We start from the raw sequence: 7,512 nt of genomic DNA on the forward strand, positions 1-7,512 counted from the left end.
AGAAAATTTATTAAGTCGGTAAATCTTGTGCGCGGTTTGTTTAAATTTAAACGGTCGTCCACAAGGGGAAAAAATTTGTTTTTGTACGATTCGCGATGGGGGACTTTCAAATAAGACATTTTTTTCTCTTGCGAAAAAAAAACATTGGGTGCGAATCGAACAAACATTTTTTTTTTGTGACGGGTTTCGAAACGTGTACAAAAACGTTTCGTTTTTCCATATCGAGTTTTTTTTCTTTTTTCTTTTTTTTTTGTTTTTCAAGTCCAGGGACTTTCTGACTGTGAAATAAAAATTGATCTGTTTTTTTTTTCAAAATTTAAAGACTTTTTTCAATGGGCTTCACGTAAATAAAATTAAAGCGACACTGGGTGCGCGATCCCCCTTTTAAGATACAGTCCACTAAACAATTACCCTATTGTCCATCCTCACATCTCTCATAAAGATTCCTATTTTTTTTTCAAAAAAAAAAAAAAAAAAAAGGGTGAAGGTTTGAGAGGGGGCGCGCGGACGCGGCCCAAAAAAGGGCCCGAGCATCCCGTTCCCGAGTTTCGCGTCGGCCCCCGGTTCAAGCCGGTTTTCGAAACACTGTCTAAAAGGTATAAAAAAGGAATGGAATGAAATCGGGAATATAATTTAGTTTTCAAACAGTTCAGGCAGTGCGATGTGATGCAATATTGTGTTCAACTAGTTTCATGTTTAATGGGATAGCTTATGAACAGATTTATGGGAGTCCAATGGGCTCACCTCTCTCCCCCATACTCGCAAATATCGTAATGGAGGATCTTGAAACGGATTGTTTGTCCTTGCTTGGTTTCGAAAACATCTTGTTTCTATAGATATGTAGATGACATATTCATGCTCCTTCCTAACGATAAACTGTTAGAGGTGAGCGAGGGTATTTAATAGCTATCACCCAAGACTAACTTTTACTTATGAGATTGAAACTAATAATTCTCTCAGCTTTTTGAATACAATTGTCCACAGGGATGATAATAAGCTCATAACTAACTGGTACAGAAAACCAACATTCTCAGGAAGATACATCAATTTTTTCTCGAATCATCCGACGAAATATAAATTAACACCATTACCAATTTAGTTGACCATGCAATAAATTATCTAACAAACGGTTTCCATGACTCTAATTTAAAAAATTGTAAAGAATATTTTGAAAAATAATTGCTTCCGGAGAATCTCATTAATAAATATGTCAATGATAGAACCCACAAGCTGTCACAACCTATAAACAATAAGGATAAAAAATTATAAAGTAGATTCGAAGGATGTTTCAAGGGAAAATTTCATCGTCATTCCATATTGTAATCGTTCACTAATGACATATATAGATTTCTAAACAAAAAGAACCTTAACGTACTTAATTTTTACCATCCCCAAAAAAACTGAACTGTTTAATAAATCGGGGAAAAGATAATTTAGATATTAATAAGCAAACCGGCGGAGTCTATTGTATTAATTGTAACAATTGTGATTCTCAATTATGTAGGGCAGACAAAAAGAATCTCAGTACTAGGATTAACGAACACCGATCGTAAATATTAAAAAGTTAAGCGAGCAATTTTTCTGTTGTTAGTGAGCACAGAATAATCAAGGACATGAATTTGATTGGTCGAATCCCTTTATTCTGCATAAGAAAACAATAGAAGAAAAGAGAAATAGCGAAATGTACTTTATCAAGAAATTGAATTCCACTATCAATTTACAGAAAGACACTGAAAGCCTTTAGTACGATATATGACAGTTTGTTTAGAAATTGAAGTAAAAAATTTTTAACTACATTGTTGGGAGCGATTATAGTAGTTATTATTGGTATGTTAAGGCAGGATGACATAAGCGAACCGAATATATTTATTTATTTATTTATTTGTCTTTTTATTATCTTATACTTTTTATATTTATTTTCATTTTTTATATTTATTTTAGTAATTTACCATATGGTACATCACAATTTAGCGAGAATGTAAATATTGTTAACTTTTAACTTTGACATAATTTTCGGCGTGTTATTCGTTAGTACAGTGTGCTCAGTCGTAGCAAGATGACACAGTGAAACGCACGTTAATTTACCATCCGATCTTAAGTTAAGTCTCACCGGAGCGTACTTTTAAATGTCAATAACGATATGCAGTAACTCATTGTAAGTCTCATTTGTTACATTCACGTTTTTCAATTTAAATGTTGATTCTGATTGCATGTACATTAATTTCTAGAATGCTTCTATTGTAATTTTGAAAAGGACCACAACCCGTATGGTCGAAACGTCAATAAATATAGTTTAAACAAATCGAATAGACGCCAGTGTAGTCAGTTTAATATCTACTACCTTAGTATTTCATTCCTGGCGAATGAAATTTAATATTTTATCGTTATATATTTTTACTAAAACATTCTCTTTAATTCAATAATCCCATGAAAATCCATATTGATACCAGAGTCCCTGTTGCGCCAATTTAGAGCGTGGGATTATCACCATGCGAACTCGGGTTCAAGTCCGCGTAGGACATACTGCCTTTTTTCGCATGATGCGATGGCCGTTGTTGCCAGCGGAACGCGAGGATGGCGATAAATGTCGCTCCCCCCCCCCTGTACCCCCGCAGCCCCAGGATACGTGTTTGCACTGCCGACAGCACCAGGTTAATAATCCCCGCACAGGGCCCCAGGAATTATAATTTTGCAATTTTTTTTTGAATAAAATAATTTATCATGAAACTAATAAGATTATAACAGAATATATAATAAGAATATTTTTAAATTGATCAATGTATTGGTTTAATTTATCTTCATCGAAGAGGAAAGAAGAAAAATCTTCGATTACGTTTATTTGTCAATCAATAACTTAAAATATTCGAAAAATCATATGATTTTGTTTTGTAATTGTCATCTAATTTTGATTGAATTTGCTCGATAAGAAAATTAGTTATATTTTTACAATTTTACATTATAATGTTGATAAAATTCAAGTTGTGAACTTGACTTCGGAATCGAGCAAATCAAATCGAAAATAGTATCGACAATTTATCATTTGATCGAATATCTGATTGATAAGAAATAAAATAATCGGAGATTTTCCCTTTTCTTCCCCTTTGATGACGCGATAAATTGAACCAATATATTGATCAATTTAAAAAAATAGTCTTATTAGTTTGATGAATAATTATTTATAAAAAAACAGTTTTCTCGGCTCGAATTTTGTGTTACAATAAAAAAAAATCTCAACGGCAATGGAGCCTGTGCGGACGACATGAAAAAATTAAAAAAATTAAAAATGAATCTAAAAATCAAAATTTTTTAAAATTTTAACGTTTCGACCCCTTCGGGTCTTCTTCAACTGCAAAACAAAGAAAAAAAAAAAAAAGAAAATCGTACAAAAGAAAATAAAAAAAATCATATACAACAATCCGCAAATAATTAAAATCATTTCCCCCCTTTTTCAAACCGCCCGGGCCCGTCGGAGCGTCCCCCTAACGGACCATGCGGGAAAGGGAAGCAGAGCATGCTCCCTTACCAAAACTAATCAACTAGTATAGATTAAAGTAGAAAAATCCAAAAAAAATTAAAAATTAAAAAACCGGGGAAGTACACCCCCCCGCAGAAAAAAACAGAGAAACGATGCACACGGACAAATCACTCTAACGACTGTGCGGTTTCTACCTCACCCCAGTTTGATAATATTCGAAAAAAAACAAATAAAAAAAATAAAAATAAAATAGAAAATAAAAAAAAATATGAAATAAAATAAAAACAACTAAAAATTTATCGGCATCTGTAAAAGGTCTAATAAAAAAACCGGCTATGTATTAATCACAAAGCTAGATTTTGGTAAATTTTTCTATTAACAGATCAAATTCTCGTTTAATTTATCAGTGTCGCTATGTAAATTTAAATTATTCCTCTGCCGTTTTATGTGGATCATTTCGATATCAAACGTTTACCTAAAAAAGGCTCCTCGTCTAAAACTTTTACATCTCCCAATTAAATTCATGGTTCAATAATCTATGTTCCGATATGACTGATAATTGTGACGACGTTTCTTTTTATGTTGTTGCGATGTTCCTTTCATCCTAGTTTTTCAACAATCTACCCGTCTGCCCTACGTACGACGCATCACAATCCATACAATCAATTTTATAAACTACATTGTTATGGAGTTCCCTTGGTAAACTTATCCTTGTGTACTTTAATGAATTACGGAGACTGTTAATTGCTGTATAGGATGGAATGACATCCAAATCACGTGTAATGTCCTCAATTCTCTTCGATACATTATTAATATACGGAATATTAAAGTACGAAACTTTTTTCTGCGTAAGGATCTGTCATTGCATATATTTGCTCTATTGTTATGCAACTTATTATTGTAGCGGAAGAACAACTTTTTAAACACCCCGCGCTTGTAATGTTTGAAATATCAAATTGAGGAGGATAATTATTAGAACAAAAGAACTCCAATCATAGACCTCAAAGTTACCTTTATGGAATTTTCGGATGAGATAGCCAAAAAACTCTATCAATGAGGCTGATAATGGTGCCCCTTTTATGACAGAGAGGATGCTTGCGATTCAAAAATTTAAATATCTGCCTGAATACGTCGGCTATGAAAACAAATCAAAACTCAATGCCTCCCATTATTTATAATAATGGTGCGTCTAAAAAATTCCCAACGGTTGTAAACCCCCCCCCCCAGGGTGACGAAATCTAGGAGAAAGAAATTAAAAGTGTTTAAAAAAAAATTTAAAAAGCAGGGGGTGGGGCCGCCAACGCGAATCGTCAACATTTTAAAAAATAAAAGGGAAAATGACTTGGGAACGCAGAAATCGCTCTACCCCCAAATCTTGCAAGTGATACCCGCAATGATCGGTGAGGGGGGGCCCAAGGGTCCCCAAAAATCTGTTGATAAATACATTTTAAACATAAAATAAGTCGAATTTATAAAAAAAACAATTGCCAAAAAAATTTTCTGTGGAATAATCACTCTTTTCAAAATCCCCATCTGTTAAATTTAAAAATTTAATACCATATCCAATGGTACATTGGGGGAACAATGTGCAAAAATTAGTGAAATGCTTTACACACATCCACACAAAACCTTAATTTTTCACTAATTGGAAACTATCGAAAAACCAATCGGTTTCGGGGAAATTGCCTTTTTTTTTTATTATTTTTGTAAAAAAATTTTTCCAAAATAAAAAGGGTGTTCCTAGATGACACATGACCGTAAGGGCAAATTTGGTTTATGCACCTTTGGGAAAACCCTACGCTTCGGAGAACCCCCCTCCCTGCAGTTCGGGGTTTATATGTTGTTTAAGGGGAAAAGTAATTTTTCATTTCCATCTCATTAAAATTCCCGGGAATTTTTTAATTAGGTTTCCTATCGGATCTTTTTTAACAACAGTTAAATATCCCGGGAGCCCCAAACCACATTTTGTCCCTTAAAAATCTTTTCATCGCAACCCTGATTTACCTTTTTCCCGCCTTTATAAAAAAATGGGAGTCTTGGATGAATTTTTCCCGTCAATTGTAAGCCTTACAAAAAAATATTTTTTGTGTGAGCTTTTTAGAATGGAAAAATGGATTTTTTTTATGGGAAAGGCTCTATTCTGACGAGATCGTTTTTTTCCCCAGGGAGTTTAAAAATTTTTTTCTATTTTTCAAAACTCTATGTGGTTTTATCTTTGTCAAAACTGGCAGACAGAAGTTTCCCCTAACCCAACAAATCTCGAATTTTTAACCGGATCGATAGGGGGATAATTTAAAAACCATTTATCCTTTTTTCAGCAACATAGGATTTAAAAAAACAAAGGAAGCGGTTCAAGGAAAAGCTAGAGATGAGACGGCCCGATCACATGGGCCCTTAAGAAAAATTTTTTTAATGTGAATAAATTTTGGTGGACGAAATTTCATTATTGAATTTTTTTTGTTTATTAAGAGCCATCTAAAATTTTTCATCCCGTCGAAACCCCCTCCTTTATAAAATAAGTAATGATTGCTTTTTTACCCAAAAAACCCATGCAAAAACACACTGGGAGATCTATCATGAAGTAAAAGAAAGATTTCATAAATATCCATCTAACTTTTTTCATCTGTCTATGGTCATAAATTTCATTTTTAAATGTCTTTAAAAGTATTTTTAAAAATAAATTTGTGTTCAATGCAGACTTATAATGATATAAATTTTTAAAATAACGAGAAAGAAATATAGAGAGACGGGGTTTTTAACATTTGATTTAAAAAATCTTTTAAAAATTTTATTCGAAGTTAATCTAATCAGGCTCTTTTTTAATTTTAAACCAATCCTTCAATGTTTGACAGGCTTTAATTTAAAACTGTGTCCAACAATTGGGAAAAATTCCCCAACGGACGCATTATTACAGCCAGCGTAATTCAAATAAAAAAAACAGGGTTTTCTCGGCTCGAATTTTTTGTGTTACAATAAAAATAAATCTCAACGGCAATCGGAGCCTGTGCGGACGACATGCACAAAATTAATAAATTAAAATGAGATCTCAAATCAACTCATTATTAAATCTAAACGTTTCGACCCACTTCGGGTCTCTTCCGTAGCGCTGCAAATACAAAGAAACAAAATAAAAGATAATCGGTACAAACAGAAAATTATAAAACTCATATACATACAATCCGCAAATAAATTACATATCATTCTCCTCGGTTTCAATTATATAATAAAAGTGTTTTTATTTTTACGCTAACGTGCTATATAAACAGAGAAATCATGTGCAAAGTCTCTATCGTGAAAATTTCAAGTAAGAAACGTCTCCGTCGTAGTCATTATCATCGTCGACCACTTTCGATATATATATATGTCTACATAAAAATGTCCAAGTTCCAATTTTTCACACAAGTTGGCGTAATCATCGATAAGTAAAACATGGCGGAAAACAAAGAAAGTGTAAGTATTACCAATTTTTAAGATTTTTTATTAAAAAATAATTATAGTGTTTCTGATTTTATTGAAATTTTAGATGACATTGGATGAAGAGTTCAGTTTATTTTTAAATGATTCGGCCGATGACATAATTCGCAATGCAGCTAATTCTGTCGACGTGGTTTCGTCGCCGAACGCCCTGCCGCCGAACACCTCGTCGCCAAACGCCACATCGTCGAACGCTGCGTCGCCGATTGCCCTGATGTCGATCGCCCCATCGCTGATCGCCCTATCGTCAAACGCCACGTTACCGCTTGCTCCGTCGCCGAACGCCCTGCCGCCGAACACCTCGTCGCCGAACGCCACATCGTCGAACGCTGCGTCGCCGATTGCCCTGATGTCGATCGCCCTGTCGCTGATCGCTCCGTTTCTGATCGCCCTATCGTCAAACACCACGTCGCCGATCGCCCCGTTGCTGATCGCTCTGTTGCCGATCGTCCCATTGTCAATCATCATGACGTAAATGAAGATTTCAGACAAGGTAATATTTTAATAATTTTATAAATTTTTAATTTATTAAAAATTATATCATACATTAGTACTTATGTGTA

The sequence above is a fragment of the Nylanderia fulva genome, unplaced genomic scaffold (genome assembly GCF_048542155.1).
Source record: "Nylanderia fulva isolate GAGA-0341 unplaced genomic scaffold, ASM4854215v1 Scaffold346, whole genome shotgun sequence".
NCBI classification, from domain to species: Eukaryota; Metazoa; Arthropoda; class Insecta; order Hymenoptera; family Formicidae; genus Nylanderia; species Nylanderia fulva.